Here is a 21091-nt window from a genome sequence, read left to right on the forward strand (position 1 = left end):
CTTAACGACTTGATTTGACGTGAAGGAGTCACTTCGAAAGCAATGAGATGGTAAGTCCACTTAGGGCCACATGGCGTTACCCCTGTGTTTATTATTACCATCATTTAGTGAAGACAAATCAAAAGTTTCCCTCTTGTAGACAGCTGCTCACCAACAGCGTTTAGGGAATGTTACCCTAGGCTAATTCTGAGAGTTTGACAGAGGACTAACTGTCGTTAGATTTTTAAAAGCTAGTGGAAAAATTCCTTTATTTTTTCATTTCATTTTTCCATCTTTCTTATAGCACCCTTGTGTGTGAGTATGGATATGTTTATTTATATAGGCCAAGTTTATAATATTTTAAATAAAATATGTCCAAGCTTTTCTTTCACGTTTGAGTTTATTAGGTAGTCAGAAACAGAGAACAGGGAAAACTACGTTGTCATGGGGCACTGTGGAGTTGGTGTGGCTCTGACCCAATAGCAATGTACTACAGGACAAAATACTGTCAAGACTGGCGCCACCCTTGCAATCAATTGTTATGTTCGAGGCCACTGCTGCAGCCATTGTGTCATCATCCATCTCACTGAGGACCTTCCTCTTCTTGCACTGACTCTCATGACCAAGCATGAAGTTCGTTCTCCAAGGACGTCTCTTCTGCTAACATGCCATTCTCACATGGCTTAACTTACTATAATTTGTGACAACAAAAACAACTCCCACTGTTGAATTTATGTGTTTCCCACTGGACTGTCGGTGTTGCGGGTAAGGACTGTGTTTCAATCATCTCGGCAACCCCAGTGTCCGGCATGGTGTTTGAACACAGGGCCAGGGCTAGGGTGAGGCAAGTGAGGAGCTTAAGGATGTGGACTAGAAGGAGCCATTCACTCTCACCCTAGTTTTGGTTCTGCTTGAGCACACAGGAAGCTTCCAAAAGACCCTTGCAGAATGAGCCTGTCAATAAGCGGAAACTATGGAGTTATGGTCACATTTGCTGAAGGTTGCTGGCTCACCACTGCTGAGAAGCCAGGTGGGAAAGGGCCACAGCATATAATGCAGAAAATGCCACGACCCCAGTGAATCAACAGTTGCTCTGCACACACAAGGTCGCTGGGTCAGGCTTCAAAAATGGCCCAAAATGACAAAGCAAAGATTCATAGAAGTTCAAACAGTGTGGCTAAAGTTAAAATAAGATGACATCTGAGTAGTACCTGAACTTTGCAAAACTCAAATTCATAAGCAACATTTGTCACTGAGCTTTCTTTGAGTGAAAACAGTGCTGCAGTGTAACCAGCTCTGACAGCTTCTAAAAATATCCCTAAATAGGATTAGGAATCCTATGTTTTCACATCTTCGATAAATGGAGGTGTGGGTCAAACATCATTCAAGGGTGAAAGGAGAGCCACAAGTGAGTGAAGTGAAGCCAACTGAAATGTATTCCCCCAACCCCTACCCCCCAGGTCTCGAGTATTCTGATCATATGCATTGCCTAGGACTTCAGTGTAAGGTTATTTTAATATTAGATTTCAGCCAAGGATCCAGACCACCAATTCAGCACCCTTTAATGGGGCCAAAGGCCACCACATAACTTTGCTTAGCGACCCATGGTTCAGGCAGCAGGGCCCAAAAGAAAATAGTCTTAGCTAAGATTCTAGAACAAATCAAAACAAAGCTCCCTAGGTACAATTAGTCCAAATGTAAGAATATTTAGTTTCTGATTACAGACACTTGGGTTTGGGGTTACAAGCCCCTTCCTCCACACCTAAGCTACCTGAGGCCAAACATGTCAGAAAAAGCAAGAAGAATCTTTGTTCCACATTTTACAAACTTTCAGGTAATGAGGTAGGGCTCTGGCATCCCAGATGGGCTGCCTTCAGCCAAGCATACAGTTATACTTTTCTTTCACTTTTCTCCAGAGGCCCTGGAATGGGTGTACATAAAGATGACCTCAGATACAGGACAGCATAGTGCTTAAAAGCAAGGACCGGAGTTAAGTTAGCATGCCTAGATTTGAGGCTTCAAAGTCTCTGGATCTCCTCAGGCCTGTCTGCTGCTCTGTACACAGAAGACTGTCACTCAACTTACCTCTCAGGGTTGCTGAAGGCATTGGAGAGGATAGCTACCTTGCACTTAGCTGACAGAGCCAATGTTTTAATTACTATCCTCTCCCAGGCAGATGCCAACCTCTCTGAATGAGAAGTTCAAAACATATTTTTCTTTTCTTTTAATCTCTTCGAAACAAACCCATTGGCACTGAGTGAATCCCAATTCACAGAGGACCAACCCACAGGAGAGAGTCAAACTGCCCAGAGCATTTCCCAGGCTGCCCTCTGTATGAAAGCTTCCATCATGATTAGCAGGAAAATGCTTTAGCCACGGCACCACCAATGCTCCTTTTTGGTCACTTACAGCACTTGATCCCATTGCTTTCACAGAGGAAGCACTGGCTACAAAGCAGTTGCCTTTATTTTCATGGCCCCGCTGCCCTGCCCTGTCCTTGAGTTCCTTCTAGGGGACTGATGTGGAAAGCCAACCAATAATATGTTCCAGCTTTGCTTACATCCGTGAACAAACACGACCTATACCTTCCCACATTCCACCTTCTAGTATAGCACCTGCTACTAGTGCCAACAATTAATGGGCATCATCGGGAAATGGGTGCATCTTCAATCCAACATGATTAATATGCACAGCTCATGTAGAGTGGTGAATGTACGGTTTGTGGGAAGTTGGTGGGGCGGCTCTTTCAGGCAGGCAGCTATCCTTATACATCATCAAAGGTCCTGCCTATTTATTTGCTCACTTTGAATCGCCTCCAAAGCTCCAAAATCTATTCAATAACCTAGAAATTAATGGATATCTTCCCACACCCATTCCTTTGGTCTGCAAAGGCTGTTAAAGAACCTTTAAGCATTATGATACTTTGAGAAACACTAGATGACTGATGGGCACAAGCAACTATGCCAGACTCAAAGGTAAAGAGGAGCCGGATGTCTCAGAGGCAAAACACTCAGCTGCAAAATGAAAAGCAAATGGTTCAAACCCACCAGCTGCTCCTGGGGAGAAAATTTTGGCAGGATGCTCTATAGATTACAGACCAGGAGATCCAATGGGGGCAATTCTACTCTGTGGAACTGTGTTGCTGTGAGTCAGAATTGCCTCAAAGACCACAAGTGTTTTGGTTTATTCTGAATGTTGCAGGTAGTGATAAGGCCTGAATGGTCCCTGGCCTCAGGGCAGGGAAAACAAGGAGAAGAACCCCTCATGTTACAGTGTAACAGTTACACCATAAGGAAAGGACCACTTCAAGCTACACCACTCCTCACTTTAAACATGTTTCTATTTTTTTCTAGTAAAAGTGAAAACCGACCCTCTATTCTAAATACCACTCTGTACTCACTCCTTCCATCCTCTCCCGCCCCCACAGGAAAAAAAGTCTTTAAGCCAAAACACACCCACTGGCACAGTTAGTACACTAGCATACGAGGTTAATGTACCAAAATCCTCCAATTAGAATATATCACAATTGTCAACGGTCCATGAAAAGTCAATAGGCTAAATATCTGCCTGGGGATTTAAATCTATTGACAATGGATAAACAGAGTAGATCTTTGGAACTGCTAAGCAGGAAAAAGGTGATACTGATTCTAGGAAAAGCAAGCAATGTTCTCTTTGTATAAAAAAAAGGAGAACTTTATGAAACAATGTATGTTTAAATAAAGCCTTTTCTATGCAATTAATGGCTACAATTCGTCCTTCAAGTATACAGCTGGAAAGAGAAACCACCCCCACCGCACCCCGCCCAGCTGTTAAAATCAGCCTATATAAGTGCAAAGGTCCTGCATGGTGCAAACAGTTTGTTCTCAGTTGATAACCAAAAGGTTGGAGGTTCAAATCCACCCAGCAGCATCAGGGAAGCCAAGGCCTGGCAATTTGCTTTCTTAAAGATTATCGCCAAGAAAAGCCTGTGGAAGAGTTCTGCTCTGTGACAGAGTTGACACCGCGACCCAAACAACAACATGCAAGTTCAAATGATGGTAGTGTCTAAGACATTTCAATAGCCATCTGAGATTTTGACCCCCGGAGAAGAAGGAAAATGGACTTCAATTCAATGGCATTTAACGAATGTATCCAATGTGGACATAAGAGCTGAATTTCAAGTCTATTTCCAATTACATGTTATCTTTTATTACTCTGATGTTTTAGATACCTCAAACACACATCCAAAATTGACATTACCACAGTTCTCTCAGTTTTCCATTGTGAAATGAATGAAGCAATTTATAAAATGAGCAACGAAGACAAAATCATTATGATTTGATGTAATTTCTTCAAGTTTCTCTAAACATCGTTTTGTGCTGCAGACTTTCTATAATTTTAAAGTGCCTTTCTAAAATACCCTTTACAATTACCATAAAATTTCTCATATATTTTCAAAACCACAATTTATCATCAATTGATAATAACGACCTCATGGATGTTCTTAAGTATAATAACCATTTCTCTCTAGTGTTTTCTAATTTTCTGTTTTGTTTCCTAACCCAACCATTTATTTATTTATTTATAGATATACTTGTTCATTTCCATCACAACATTTTAATTTTAAGCGCTCTGACCTATGTTAGCAGGCTAGTATTTCCCCAAACTAATTCCCAGCCATAAAATCATTAAGATAAGAGCCTGAACTATTTTAAGACCCTTCATACATGTTGGAAGATAATCTTCTCCAAGGGGTGTAATGAGTTTATACTGATTTGGGACAACAGTGGCACTTAAGCCAGAAATCTGGGGTTCCACAAAGACTTGTCTCTTCTCTCTGAGGGAGAAGTCACCAACTTGGATCTATTTTGTTTTGGTGCTCTCATTCTTCTGTATATATATTTTTGGGAGGGGGACTAAAATAAAGATGTAGCTACTGTGTTTCCCCAAACGTAAGACATCCCCTGAAAATAAAGACCTACTTAAACAGTTTTGCCTCTCACTGAAATAAAAGGCATCCCCCGAAAATAAGACCTCCCTGAACATAAGGCCACCCCGATAATAAGGACCCCTGAAGCTATCGTAACTCTGGACTGTAGTGGTGAGCACCACTGCGCAGCTCACTGTTGACCGCAGCGCAGCTGGAGCAGACAAGAAGTGTGAGTAAATGTACCATAGATTGTTGTACATGGAAATAATAGTAGTAACAAGAAATTCTTGATACTGTAGGATTCACAGTTTGTCTGGTTATGCTGGTTTGTGATGACAACTACTACTGTACCGTTTACAGGTTATACATTTCCTCTTTTTTGGTTCAACAATAAATGTGTACCGTATTCTTCTTCATGGAAAAATAAGATATCCCCTGAAAATAAGACCTAGAGCATCTTTGGAAGCAAAAATTAATACAAGACACTCTCTTATTTTCGGGGAAACAGGGTATATCCATCTAATTCAGATACTTTAGAGGCTCGCTATATTTTTCATGATATAGTTCAAATATCTTAACTTACTTGTAACTTCCCCTACCTGATTGGTCTACTTCACCCTCAGCAAACCTCTAGCCTCATTTGTTGGACTGGTCCTGGACTGTGCACTTGAGTGACCTGTTTTCACATCTCTGTGCTTCTTTTTCTAGGCCTTTTCCTCCCTCATCTTTGCCTGGTACAGTTCTGCATATCCTTAGTCACTACTCTGTGAACCTTCCTTCTAGCTTTGCCTCATTTACTGGAGGAAAAGTTAGGCCCTCCCTTTTCAAGTTTTAAAATATTTGTAATGAGCATTAATTTTACAGTCCAGTACTATTATTTTATAAGTGGCACAGGCAGTAAAACTATGTAAAAAATTTCAATAATTACCAAGATCGTAATCCTGTATAGCTAAAGAATCAAACATTATTACATGTCCTGTTACTGCCGTCAGGCACTGTCAACTCCGGGTCAGAAGGACCCCAAACACAACAGAACAAAAGGCTGCCTGGTTCTGTGCCCCCATGATCGTTGTGACATTTGAACCCATTGGGGAAGTCACTTTTGTCAATCAGTCTCCTAGAAGGTCTTCCTCTTTTTGCTGACCTTTTACTTTACTAGACATGATGTCCTCCACAGAGACTGGTCTCTCCTGAAAACATGTCCAACATAGGGGAGAGAGAGGAAGGCCAGCCGCCCCTCCTCCTATGGGCACTCTGGCTGCACTTCCTGAAAGGCAGACTTGGGTCATTCTATTGGCAAGGCCCTCTTCCCCTGTGATTTGACCTTGAATTTATTTGTCCCAATCCCTAGGCTGTATAATTCAGTGGTTAAAAGTTCACACTCCATAAAGTTGAAATGCCTGTGTTCCCATTTCCTTCTTGTGCACAAGGATAAATAATGTTACGAAGCCTCTGTTTTCTCAATGGCAAGTGGGGATGTCGATGGTCTATAAGTCACAGTGTTCTATTGGGATGGTTTGTATTAAACTCAACACTAAACCTGGCCCACAGTGTTAAGCTCATGCTCCCTATTATTGTCAGTACACTTACCACGTGCCTTTGGTGGTAATTTCCATAAGAGCAGAGACTTTGTCCTCAATCATCTTTGCATTCCCAGGACTGACTCTCAGGGTGTCACACAAGACTAAGCACTTGGCCTCTAACCATGATGCTGGCAGTGCAAAGCCTCTCAGAAGCACCCTGGCAAGAAGGGCCTTGCGATCATCATTTGAAAGGCCACAGGCACAAGTCTAGGTTGCACAGCCCTAACTGGGCACACATGGGAATGCCATGATTGACAACTGGTTAACTGGTCAGGTTTGGTAGCTGCTACATAGTAGGGGATGGGCATATGTTCATGGGGCGAATAGACACTAGAGCAGAGCAAGGCCTTGCTTTCACCAGGTCGAGGTCAGAGTTTCATAGAGAAGTCAGCTTCAACAAAACAGTTCTCCAAAAATGCGCACAACAATCAGTGGTACAGTAGGTGGGCCCTCACCAGGGTCCTCATTCCTGAAAGCCTTCTTCAAGTTTGCTCCTGAGAACCTCCCAGAAGGAGGCTAGGACCTCCCAGAAACTTAGAACAAAGAAAGCAATGAATACATCGCATGTGAGCACACAGAGCAATCAATCAAGCCACCCCTGGGGTTGCATTAAAAGACCAATTCAGAGGGCCTCTGGCCTCTCGTAGGGTTTTGTTTTGTTTTTAAATAAATCTATTCTGATGGCTCTTTCACAGAGTCTGATTAGGAGAGAGAAAGAAAGAGGAAAACTGGATTAAATATTTAATGAGAAGTTTTCAATTGAATTTAGTGTCTTATACTTGGCATGTTTGGGATGTAAATTTAGACTTCAAAGGGTCAGGTCTCACTTTCAGAGTATGTACTTTCAAGTTCCACAGCCTCAGTTCATATGCATTTATAATATTAATTTTTTTAAAAAAGAAGGGGGTAGGACAAAACTGCTGCTGTCTAGTCAAATCTGACTCATGGTGACCCCAAAGTAGAACTGGGCTCTTGATGGTCAGGACTTCCTTCTGAGACACTTGTGGGCTTACAACTGGGCATATTACTTGTTTGCATCACCCAAGGAATCAGTCTTTATAATAAAAGATTCCCTTAATTCACATAAACTTTGAAGACATAGCCAAGATCCTTCCCCAAGAGGTTTGGTGGAAGAAGCTAGATTGAGCTTAATGGACAGAACCAAGCTTATGGATAACATGTATAATGTGGTTTCTGTCCAGTTCTCTTCTATCAAGGGACATGGTTTAAAATTTATAAAAGTCACAACCAACTATCACTACATGAAATTATCCTCATGGCTTACACCATTCCCGAGTCGGGGCAGCAGATAACAGTGTTTGTTTGTTTGTTTGTTTGTTTGAAAGAAACAAACGTCACTACCCTAGAGAAAGTGGGAAACTACAAAAGAACCAGAAATAAATGGGAACCTTAGCTTCATTGTGAAATAAGTCAACACAATCCTACCAGAGAAACACCTCGGGCAACTGCTAAGTGCACGAGGCCATGTTTGGCTGGGAGCTGGGAGATGTCAAACGTGCAAAGTCACCTAACGCAGTCACTATCACCCTCAAGTTACGGAAAGTTGAACACACAGATAAAGTAACACAACCTGAGACGAAAAGTCCGACAGGGAAAAAAGCAGATGAAACTGCTGCCTCCATTCTCGTTCGTTTCCTCAACTCTTCAAGAAACACAAGTTTGCTTGCTCATGTTAGTTTTCTATTCAAAACGTTGATAAACTGGACATACCTCTCAATGTCACTAAATGAAAATGACTTAGGAATAAATATACATAAAGTGGCTGATGTAAATAAACTACCCAATTAAGATCAGGATAAGTTATGTTTCTTATTTAGACTACATTAGTATTAACTGGAAAAAAAAACCAGGAAAACATTTCTAGACCTTTATTTGATATTCTTTATAAAAATTTAAAAACTGAGCTTTATTAATCACTTCTTACTATTACAACATGTTTTCTCATAAGCACATTTAGCTGAATCTACAATTTGGCAGAAAGGCCCATTGGCTTTCATCTCCTTGGACAAACTTAACCAAGCAGAGTTAGGCTAAGTGACCCTGGTTCCTGGAGTGACTCATAGCCACACCCACACCAGCAGCACATCCGGGTGAGGTTATCAATATTGCCTGTGGTGAATAAGCTACATCACATCACACAGAGCTGACTTCTATCTGAAGAGCAGTGTGGTAAGAAAAATCCAGGGACTATTAATAAACACAAATCGATAAGGATATTTGCTCATTCATAAGACACCTACTGAATTAGCAAACAGAAGGCAGAGGTTCTTTGAGTTATTATTAATTCACTCATTCATTTATTTACTCACTCATGCTATCATCTCCTTGTACACCTGTGTTCACTGAGCACCTTAATGTGCTAAATAGAGAAGTGGCTTCACAGTTTAAGGAAAGAGGAAGAGATAGAGACAAGCGAAACAATTTCAGCCAGGCTGACTTGTGTTTACTCAGATCATTTACACGGAGCATAATATCTATTTTTAAGATAACTCCTGAACCAAACACAAAGTTTTTCTGGAAGGGACCTTCAAGGAGTTAATATCAGAAACTCCCTTTGGGGAACCGATTATAAGGATCTACATATAAACTCCTCCCTGGGGGATGGACAACAGAAAAGTGGGCGCAGGGAGACGTTGGAAAGCGTAAGATATGACAAAATAATAAATTATAAATTACCAAGGGTTCATGACGGAGGGGCAAGCGGGGAGGGAGGAGGAAAGTTGAGGAGCTGATGCCAGGGGCTTATGTGGAGAGCAAATGTTATGAGAACGATGAGTGTAACGAATGTACAAATGTGCTTTATACAACTGATGCCTGTGTGAATTGTGATAAGAGTTGTATGAGCTCCCAATAAAATGATTTTTTAAAAAAAGAAACTCCCTTTGAAGATTTATATTTAGCAAAGTAGCACCATGTGAAAAACTTGTTGCTATGTTGTTAGATGCAGTCCTGTTGAATATGACTCACAGCTTAACTCATATGGAAACACTGATCAGTCCTGCACATTCTCACCATTATTGCTCTTTGAGCCAGTCCCTGGTGGCTGTTACTATGTCCATTCATCTCATGGAGGGTCTTCCTCTTTTTTTTTTGCAGACTCTCTACCAACCATTCTGTCTTTCTCCAGGAGCTATGGCCAAACATACATGCAATGGAATTTGCCATCCTCGCGTCTCAGGAGCATTCTGGCTGTCCTTTCTCCAGCACAGATCTGTTCATTCTGCTGGCAGCCCATGGAACTCTTGCTATACATCACCAATACTGTAATTCACAGGAGTCAAGTTGTCAATAGTTTTCCTTATTGATTGTCTAGCTTTCACTGCATGTGAGGCAACTGGCCTGGGTCAGGCACAGCTCTGTCCTCAGAGAGACAGCTTTGCTCTTTTAATAGTTTAAAGTAGTCCCATACAGAAGATCTGCCCAATGCAATACATCATTTGATTTGTTGAAGGTTTCTTCCATAAGCATGGATAGTGGGCCTAAGTAAAAGAAAATACTTAATAATAATGTCAATCTTGTCTCTGGTATGTTACATTCTAGTCCAGGTATGAGGATTTTTGTTTTACACTGATCTTCATGAGTAAATGCTTCAAGTCCTCTTCTCTTTCAGCAAGCAAGGCTAAGCCATCTGCATCTTATAGGTTGGTAACAAATCTTCCTCTGATCCTGATGCTGTATTCTTTTTTATATAGTCCAGATTCTCAGGTTCTTTGCTCAGAATATATATGGTGAAAATATACAACCCTGACACATATCTTTCCTAATTTTAAACCATTATGTTTGAAATATTGTATTTTGGCCCTTCTGGTATTGAAATATTGATGGTGGCTTGTGTGGTGGCTTTACGTATCACAGCAAAACTTCATGGTACAACAAACTGACAGATGGTAGTCTTCACATAAATTCTACCGATTGGTCTTCACTCCTGGAACTGTATAGAGTTAATAAGTTTAAGCCACTGGTATGGATTGCATCCTCTTCCCACAAATACCTGTTGGAATCCCAAGCTTTATACCTGTGGATATAATGGTGTGCTATGATTAAGTTTTCTACGTTTTATTAATGGGACCGTATGATGTGTCCTAAACCTAATCATTTTTGCATTATAAAAAGACCCCCACTCATTCTGCTCTATCTGATGAAGCTGATTCATAGCAACCTCCAGGACAGTGTATGCTCCTTAGATTTCAGTTTTTATGCAAGCAATTATTACAGACTGAACATTTCTTTAAAACAAAAACAAACAAACAAAATTCAATTCCTTTCTGATCTACGTGAAAAAGAACTTTTTGAAGACAACGCCATTACAAGGATGGAATGGCTCCCAGTGGAACGCACAGCGGGCAGTAAAATGACCCCCAGATCACAAATGCAACAGCCTACTAAGTAGGTCTCCAAAACCTTTCTTCTCATTCCATTTTACTTTTCAAAATGCTTTCAAAAACAAAGCCGGTGATGTCATATCCCTGATTATAATTTCTCTCTTGGCTTCCTTAGCAGTTTAGATGACAGACTGCCAATTACGCACACTTGGATTAAAATTCTTGCACCTTCAACCGCTGTTTTGTATCTCAGATAAGTGCCCCCCCCTCCACGCCCCCTCCAGCCTACACACCCTTCACCATGTCACAGAGAACTCCTAACCTCAAGCACCTATGCAGCAGCTGTGGGCTTTTGGTCCAGATCAGTTTTCAGTTGGTTTTACTGTGGTGGCTTGTGTTTCTGTGATGCTGATGTAATATATGCGGTTATTTTAAATACCCGCAGGCTCAGCCATGGCGCACAGGTTTTAGCAGCACTTCCAGATTAATACTGAGTAGGGAAAAGAGGCTAGCATGACACCGTCTGGGATGGCCTGCAAGATGAGCCCCCCAGGCTAGAAGAACTAAAAAATACTTCTGAGAAAGAGCTGGCTCTTCAAAGGTGAGCCATCATGAATGATGTGGATGGAATAACATGTTCGGGACCATCATTTTCTGATGTAGCATGACTCCAAATGAGGAAAACAAAAACCAATTGCAAATCTCCATTAGTAACTAGAACATGGAATGTAAGAAGTATGGATCAAGAAAAACTGGAAGTTGTTGAAAAAGCAAAAAGTATACAAATATATATCCAAAACCAAACCACTGCCACGTAGTCAATTGTAACTAACTCCTAACAACCCTATTGGACAGAGTAAAACTGCCCTTGTGGGTTTCTGAAGCGGTCAGTCTTTCCGGGAGCAGAAAGCGTACTATAGACAATTCCAGCAGATTTATTAGTGTTCTGTAGAACCTGTACACAGACCAAAATGCAACCATTCAAGCAGGTTAAGGTCATTCTGCGTGGTTTTGAATCATGAAAGGTGTACATCAAGATTGCATCCTTTGATCATCCTCATTAAATCTGTAGGCTGAGCAAATAATTCAAGACCCTAAACTATAAAAAGGAGAATGTAACATCAGGACTGAAGGAAGACTATTACCAACCGGTGAACATTCTGCTTACTATAAGCAAAGAAGACTTGCAACACTTACTGATGAAGATCAAAGAATAGAGCCTTCAGTATGGATTATAATCCCTACCTCAACATAATCCAAACCTAAACATAAAACAAAAACAAAGCTCACAATGGGATCAATCAGCAACATTATGATTGCCCCAAAAAAGGTTGAAAAGTTGTTAGGATGTCATTTTACCTGATCACTGTGAGGTAGCCCTGTCTCAGAGGGCTAAATTAGAACAGCATTACAGTGTAACCCGTTAGTGACGGACTTCAGTAGGACTCCTTTCTTTTTCCAGGTCTCCCAAGTTTTCCACCTTGACAGAGTGGAGTCTTACCACTTTTCTATTATTCATTTTAATGGAATATATTTGAAGTATTGTTCTCTGACAGATTTTCACCAACAAAGCCTCTAGCTTTCTCAAGATGCAATGTGTATCTTTATAACTCACTATTGCTAAGGGTTTGTGAAGCTGCCCCAGGAATGGGCAGTGTTTCAATCTGTTAGATCTGTTTCTAACAACAGCAACTTTATTAAGGCTTCTCTAAGAATATGCAACACATCATCCTTTCCAAGGTCAGAATTCCAGGTTCTCAAACTTGCTGTTCATTCTGTTATAGAAAAACTAATTTCCTCAGTTCCGCAACATAACTAGCCAAGTTTCAGATCTTGATGAAATGTCCCTCTTTCTGCAAGACTTTCGCCATTCCCCAAGGTAGAATGTCTTAGTCCTCTGTTCTCTTGTGATCCTTAGGTCCTACATGTCTGGAGAATCATTTACTAATTTACAGAATAATTTTTGTATCTATAATTGCTCCTTTTACTAAAGTGTAAGCTCCTTTGGGGACCAATTGAAGAATTGTCTTACTTGCTTCTGTGACCTAGTTATTGGATGCCATCAAGTTGATTCTGACTCACAGTGACCCCACGGTGACAAAGTAGAACCATCTCATTGGGTTTCCTTGGCTCTTAGCTTTATGGAAATGGATTAGCAGGTCTTTTTCCCGAGGAGCTGCTGAATTCAAAGTGCCAATCTTTCAGTTAGTAGCTACATGCTTATCCCAACAAGGCCCCTTCCTTGGGACTTTTAGCATCTGCCATTGTGCCTGTCACATAAAGATTTATTGAAAAAATTTTTTAAAATGAAACTTACAATCACCTGAAATTGAAGTTTCCCAAAGAGCAGATGTTTGGTGGAATTATTAGATCCTGTCAAATAACAAAGGAGAAGTATTTGAGAAGATCCTTGCAATCTTATCTTTAGGGCTAAGGAGATGGCTAGGGAAATGACAATTATGGGTCTGTGTGCTTACTTGAAAGTTTCAAAGTTTAAAAAGTAAAAATGGTGCACAGATTTATTTTCTAAGACTAATGAAATATTATTGGTTCCCCTCCCCCACAATCTAAGTAGCATGTATACCCAAGGCCAAAATTTTTATTTTTATAGCCTTTTAGATCGACCTGCCAGAGCATTTAGTTGGTAAAAGTATTGCTTGTTTCTATCTAACTGCTTCTGTAATAAGAAAATAGCTTTCTTCCTTGGATTGATACATAAAACATACTGAACTAGTTCTGACAGTCATATTCAGGATCTGTTCTGCAACTGCACATTTTCCAGTTGCTATACTCCTAGGTGTCACAAGTGTTTCTCATTCAAGTATTTGCTACATGTGCAATCCTCCCAGCATGGCGTTTCTGCAGCTGCTGGAGATCATTTAGAACCTTGCCCTGCAGAATTAAACACAGTCTTCCACTATAAGAAAACCTGGCTTGCAATCCAAATGCTGTTCTTTGATTGCTTTAGAATTTGTTGGTCTCAGTGGCAGATACCTCAGCACACGGTAGGAATGTTCTTTTCCCATCAATTCTTTTCTTAAGGCAGAAACAGCTTCCTTAGGTGAGAATGGGTAAAATTTCAGTGTGATGGTTCTTTGGAAATAAATTTTATTTAAGAATAGACTTTATAAATAACTAAGCCTGAATAAACTAGGTAGTGAACTAAAATTTTATTCCTCTTTAAGAATTATATGCCACCCACATGGAAAAAGCACACCAGCCTATGCAACCACGAGGTGTCGAAGGGATCAGGTGTAAGGCATCATCAGAACAAAAAATCTTACCATAGTGAATGATGGGGGGAGTGCGGAGTGGAGATCCAAAGCCCATTAGTAGGCCACTGGAGATCCCCTTGCAGAGGGGTCTCGGGGAGGAGATGAGCCAGTCAGGGTGCGATGTAACAATGATGAGAAATACAACCTTCCTCTAGTTCCTAAAGGTTTCCTTCCTGCTCCCACTACCATGACTCGAATTCTATCTTGCAAGACTGGCTAGACCAGAGGAGGTACACTGGTACAGATAGGAACTGAAAATACAGGGAATCCAAGACGGATGAGCCCTATAGGACCAGTGGCGTGAGTGGCAAAACAGGGAGGGTAAAGGGAGAATGGGTAGGAAAGAGGGAACCGATTACATGGAACTGTGTGTGACCTCCTCCCTGGGGGACAGACAACCGAAAAGTGGATGAAGGGAGAAGTCGGACAGGGCAAGATATGACAAAATACCCATTTATAAACTATCAAGGGCTCATGTGGGAGGGGGGAGCGGGGAGGGAGGGGAAAAATGAGGACCTAATGTCGGGGGTTTAAATGGAGAGAAAATGTTTTGAGAAATGATGTACAAATACGCTTTACACAATTGATGTGTGTATGGATTGGGATAACAGTTGTATGAGCCCCTAATAAAATGTTTAAAAAAAAAAAAAAGAATTATATGCCAGTAACACTATTTTTAAAAAAGAAATAAAGTCAAGGATTAAAAAGAAAAGAATGACGAGGGGCTTACTGCCTTTTGATTTACCCACATTTGGCCATTGAACCTAGAGTTGTCAAACCTATGATTTAAAAACAAACCAAACTAGAAAAATTAAAACAAACAAAAGCAAAACAGAGCAAACAATCCAAACCTTTTTAGGAAGACCCAATTAATTTAGGTCAATAATTTTAAACTATGGATGATTTGCCCCCTTCACCCCACACCAGTTGTCATAATTTGTGCAGTGTTATTAGCATCTAATGAGTAGAGAAATTCCTAGTCATTTGAATATACTGAATCATTGTTAAGCAATGCATCATTTTTCTCTGGTTGCTTTTCAATACTAGGCTTGGGCTTCCTTGGGTTTATCCAGTTTGGATTTCTATCACTCAACAAATTTACAAAGTTTCTTTGCAATTATTTTTCATTACCTCCAATGATATAAATGTTAGCTCCTTTGGTACTGTTCTACAGACCCCTGGGATTCATAGTCCCAATCTTTTTCCCTTGTTGAACAGAATGGGTAATCCTTCTTAATCCATCTTTAAGTTTACTAGCTCGTTCATCCATTTTCTCTGTCATGTTACTTAGCTCATCCTGTGAGTTTATTTGAGTTAATCTTTTTTTTTTTTTTAGTTGTACCACTTACATTTTACTCTTCTTTTTATCTCCTTGCTCGGACTTTCTCTTTTTCAACTGCTTTCAAAAGTGATTGCTCTTACTTCTTGGAGCATTTTAAATAAAGTTACTTTTAAAATCTAGATTAGGTTAATCAGAGGGGGTTTCAAAACGTTTCTAGAAAGAACTTTTCCACACATTTTTGAAGCCCTCTCAAATAGGTGTCATTTCAGTATCAATAAAAAGGGGCTTCTAAAAGTATGTGGGAAAGCTGAATGAAGAGATAATGGAAATTTTCTATGAATGTATAGAAGATCAGCCTTTCCCATATGACTTGAACATTCCCCAGTTCTTTGTATGCTGAGAACATTTGGATTGTATCCTAGCTATTCTGCATATGATGCTATGAGATTCTGGGTCTTGTTTAAGCCTACAGAGAATGGTATTTGCTATTTTTTGGTTAGCAAGTAGTCAACCTGGTTGGATTCAGGGTACAAATGATGAGCAATTTTTCTACGGATTGTGGTTTCAATGTCAGTTTTGGTGTCACCACCTTCCTTAGCAGTGACATCTGGATCTGTCTTGCATATTCACTACCCAGTGGCTAGTCTGAAGCTGGCTAGGGGGCTATCCCTTATTTCAGTTCCCAAAATTTTTGGTAAATCAGTCATTTAGGATGTGATCTGTGCATGTGCAGTTTCTGGGTAAGCCCAAGAGTTCATAAAGAACTTCATGTGGTGTTCCCCCCCACCCCTTCCACCCCTTGCCTTCCTCTCTGCATCTCCTTGGTCCTTTTTGGTTCTCTGGCTTCTCCTTCATAGTTCCTCTGACCGTAAGCTGAGATTCTAGTGCCTCCACTACTCTGTTTTACGTTGCTCATGACTGTGCCTGCATTTGGGGCCAAATGGCCACTAGATAGAGGGGGAGAAAAAAAGAGTATTAGCACCACCTTTTAGGGACCACAGTTCCTCTGATGGTGGAGAAAGGTTTCCACCATCAGAATTATAGGTCCTTGTGGACCCCCAGTGCAGTCACTGTTGCCACTTCTATGCTGAGGTTATTTGGGGCAGAGGCTTGGGAAAATACAGGAAAGGAAAATGGTTTATATTTTTCCTTATTCTCTTTTTTTTCTCTAGAGCCACAAAACTTGAGAGCTTTTCTTGGAATTTTATGTTCACACCTGATGTTCACATTCAGCCTTGAAGCTGCCTTGAGTATAGGCTGGAGGACACTAGAACAGTAAGTCAGGAACTGAGCACTGTCAAAACATTATTTTAAATTGTGGTCTTCTCCCAACTGCCCGCTAGTGTTTTTGTTTTCAAATGGCTGTTCCGGACCTTCTGTCAATGCTTTCTGGCTACCCTCCCTGGAAAAGAGAGGGTAGCATATGGTTACTCCACTTTACTTGTGTTATCTTTTAATTTCTTCTACCTCTTTTGGGTGGCAAAGGTTTGCTGTATTAAAAAAACTACCCTAAACTTGGATACTTAAAAGAAAACACTTTATTTACATTATGATTCTGGGAGTCAGTTTGGTGATTCTTCTGTTCTGGGCAGGCGTGGCTGTGTTCCCTGCAAGTCTGGGGTCTGCCGCAAATCAGTTGGCAACTAATTTAAGATGAACGTTTTCACGTATGGTAGCAGTAGCTGGTGTTTACCCAGAATACCTTAGTTGCCCCTCAATCGATGTTGTCTCCTTAATCAGCCAGCAACCCAGCGAGGGCATGTTTACATGTTATTCTTGGGCTTCCAAAAGCAGCAAGAGAGGGCAAGCCACAGTACAAAAGCACTGTTCTAATTTCTGCTTGCTTCACATGTGCTGTTCCACCTGGCAGAGCAAGGCATATGGTCTTGCCCAGAGTCAGTATAGAAGGGGACTACTTATAGAGTCTCAATAGAGGAAAGAGGCCAGTTGTGCACACAATTTATCGTGGTTAGATGGACATTCAGAAAGTGCATTTATATATTTAAGAACGTTATTAGTTGCTTTTTGCTATGAATACCAACTCAGTTGTACAAAGAATTTTTAAAATACATTGTGTATTAGGTGGAGGTTTACATATCAGATAATCATTTTTGCATTCAAGAACTTAAACAACTTATCAAACCTCTCAAATAAATGGCTTGCCCTGTTCCCTCTCCCTTTCTCCCCATACTCTTTCTGGTAGGATAATGTGTTAATCTGGGTAAACTAGGGGAACAAATCCACAGAAACATACATACATACATACATGAGAGTTTTATATAAAGAGTAAGTGTACATTAAGAAAATATTCCAACCCAGTGCTGTCCAAGCCCCTAAGTCCAACATTAGCCCATATGTCCCACGCCGATCTACAAAGTCCTCCTGCATCTCCAAAACACACTGCAGGAGTCTCCACAAGGCTGCTCCAGCACCCAGGGCTGCATCAGGGGAGGTCCATGTGGCTTCTCCTCAGGGATGTCTTGCAGGAAGTGAGCCTGACCACCTGAAGCAAGGAACTGGCTAAGGCAGCTGCCCCCTGGTCCGACCATCAGAAAGCAAGAGACCTGAGAACTTGAAAGGCGAGACTCACCTAGCCATTTATCTCGCTGCCCTTCAATTAATCCCACATGTGTTTATCAGCCAGGTTAGCACAATAAACCTTATCTATCTCAGATATTATCTTCTCCTTCCCTTAAGTTACCACCTGTCTACTCTCTAGTCTATTATTTCTCCTCCCTCCCCTCCCCTTCACTCTTGGTAACCATCAAAGTCTGTTTCTTTTGGTATGAAAATCTTCATCTTGATTTTTTGGTAACAGTTGTTTTATACAATCTTTGTCCTTTTGTGATTGACTAACTTCACTCAGTATAATGTTTTCCAGATCCATCCATGCCATGAGGCATTTCACAGATTCATCATTGTTCTTTAATGATGTTTAATACTCCATTGTCTGGATGTACCAAAGCTTAGTTATCTATTCTTCCACCAATGATTCTACAAGTGGCTTCCATCTTCTTGCAATTGTGAATCGTGCCGTGATGAACATTGGTGTACACACATCTGCTCCTACTGTGCTCTCTATTTCTTTAGAGAAACTACCAGGTAGGATTGCTGCATCACCTCGTATTTTTATTCTCAAATCCTTGGGGAAATGCCATACCGATTTCCCCAGTGATTGTGCTGTTTCTCAGTCCCAACGGCAGGTACAGAGGATTTTGGAGTCATTCCTTTCCTTATAGGTTTTGCTCCATTGTCTTATGATACTTAACATTGCATTAAAACAAAACAAAGATACACTCACTGTCATTGAGTCAAACATCCCCTGTGGATTTCCAAGACTGTACATTTTTACAGGAATAGAAAGTCTCATCTCTCTACTGTGGAGCAGTGGATTTGAACCACTGACCTTGTGATTAGCAGCTCAAGTTGTAACCTACTATGCCAGCAGGGGCCCCACATTATGAAAGGCACTTCATGTATGTTCCTTTAGTGAAATATGATGTTTTTCTCTGGAATGCTTATAGAATTAATTGTCTTATCTTGAAGCCTAAAACACTACCCAGAAATATCTCTATTTCTTTTTCCAGTAAGTTTGTCTGAGAAGTCACACTATTCCCATTGTGCTAATTTTTGAAGTGGAATTTTTTTCTCATTTTAATTTCTTTGATTAGTTCTCAGGTCCCCCAGGGGCTACTGGAAGCTTCGCTACATGTGTTGGGCCTTTTGGCCCACAGATCATTTTACTCCTCTAACTGATCAAACATCACTTACAACTTCATAAGAAACAAGAACAGAGAACATCACAACCTGCCACCCTAACTACAAAAGTACCTGTAGTCACCTGACTCTCACCCTTTCTCTCCTAAGCAAGTATCTTGCCAAAGGCTAACTCCTCCGCCTGTCCTTTGGATGCCATTAAGTGCTATCTCTGTAAGGTTTGGATCAACCAATTGCATCTGTTCCCCTAACATTGTATGCTTTCTTCCCTTCCAAAGTTTAAACTAGTTCTGTTCATACACATATTTAAATCTTACAGGCATATATACAAACCACCTCTCTTGGCCCCTAATATTTCTAAGATAGTTAAAGTTTATTGTGCCAACCTGGCCGATAAACACATGTGGGGTTAATTGACGGGTGGAGGGATAAATGGCTTGGTGAGCCTCGCTTTTCTAGTTCTCGGGTCTCTTGCTTTCTGATGGTCGGACCAGGATGCAGCTGCCTTAGCTTGTTCCCTGCTTTAGCTGGCAAGGCTCACTTCCTGCAAGACATCTCAGGGGAGAAGCCACATGGACCTCCCCTGATGCAGCCCTGGGTGCTGGAGCAGCCGTGTGGAGACCCCTGTTAGCGCTGAGATGCTTACACACTCACTGATTTGACTTTCCTCCTGCAGTCGGTGACATTGCGTGTGTTTTGTGGGATGGAGGAGGACTTTGTGGATTGATGTCAGACATATGGGCTAATGTTGGACTTATGGGCTTGGGAAGCACTGGGTTGGGATGTTTTCTTGATGTGCACTTACCCTTTATATAAAACTCTCTCTTACACATGTGAGTTTCTGAGGATTTGTTTCTCTAATGTACCCAGACTAACACAAGTTCCTTCAAGTCTCTTCCTCTTCAGGATAATGTTTAAAATTAGGATCCGCATTTTCTTTGATGAATTGCTCACCTTCCTCTTACTCCTCAACCCCCACCATTCCACTCACACTGCTCGTCTAAAGGTTACCAATGACCTTGCACTGCTACATTCAGTTGTCACATCTCAGACTTTATCACTCTGGCCACTTCCTCTTGGAAGCATTTTTTTTTTTTTTCCATTTAGCTTTCCAAACACTTCATTCCCCTGGGTTTCCCCCCCTCTCAGGATGATTGTTCAATCTTGTCTGTGCTACTGTTTTTCTTCTCATACCCTAATTTCTGATGTGTTGTAGAGAGTTTTTCACAGATAGTGGGTCCTCACCCTATAGGTTCTCTCTAGAGCAGTGGTTCTCAACCTTCTTAATGCCACGACTCTAATACAGTTCCTCATGTTGTGGTGACCCCCAACCATAACATTATTTTTGTTGCTACTTCATAACTGTAATCTTGCTACTGTTATGAATCTGGCGACCCCTGTGAAAGGGTCATTAGACACCCCCCCCCCCAACCATAAAATTATTTTCGTTGCTACTTCATAACTGTAATCTTGCTACTGTTATGAATCTGGCGACCCCTGTGAAAGGGTCATTAGACACCCCCCCCACCAAAAGGGGTCATGACCCACAGGTTGAGAACCGCTGCCCTAGACTGTCTTAAGCACTGCCAAAATTTTAATTCCAAAAATGCATGCCAAACCCACTGTCACTGAGTCAATTCTGACTCATAGTGACCTGAAATAGGGTTTCTGAGGCTGTAACTCTTTATGGGAGCAGAGAGCCTCATCTTTCTCCCTTGGAGTAGCTGGAGGGCTTGAGCTGCTGACCTGGCAGTGAGCATTCCAGTGCTGACCAGGCAGTGCCACACAGATTCTAATTAGGAACCACATGTTGAAGATTTCCAGTGACCCTCTTTTCTGAAGTTCTTACTTTGCCTATAGGGTGTTTGCATCTGGTTATCCCAGAGCACCTCCAGCACTAAATGAAACAACTCTCATCATAGGCCCTGGGCCTCAGACCCCTTCCTGCCACATAAAGCTCACCACCCAAACAGTTCCCCAAGTCAGAAACTTGGATGTCATCT

General features: G+C 41.2%; 1 protein-coding gene across 2 annotated transcripts in view; it reads right to left on the bottom strand.

Annotated features, from left to right (window-relative positions):
- SRGAP1 (SLIT-ROBO Rho GTPase activating protein 1) overlaps positions 1 to 21091 on the bottom strand; it is a 326600-nt gene that overhangs the window by 124598 nt on the left and 180911 nt on the right. The gene's annotated exons all lie outside the window — the stretch shown is intronic.

Source organism: Echinops telfairi, unplaced genomic scaffold (genome assembly GCF_000313985.2).
Source record: "Echinops telfairi isolate 266 unplaced genomic scaffold, ASM31398v2 ScPeMD7_2;HRSCAF=8, whole genome shotgun sequence".
NCBI lineage: Eukaryota > Metazoa > Chordata > Mammalia > Afrosoricida > Tenrecidae > Echinops > Echinops telfairi.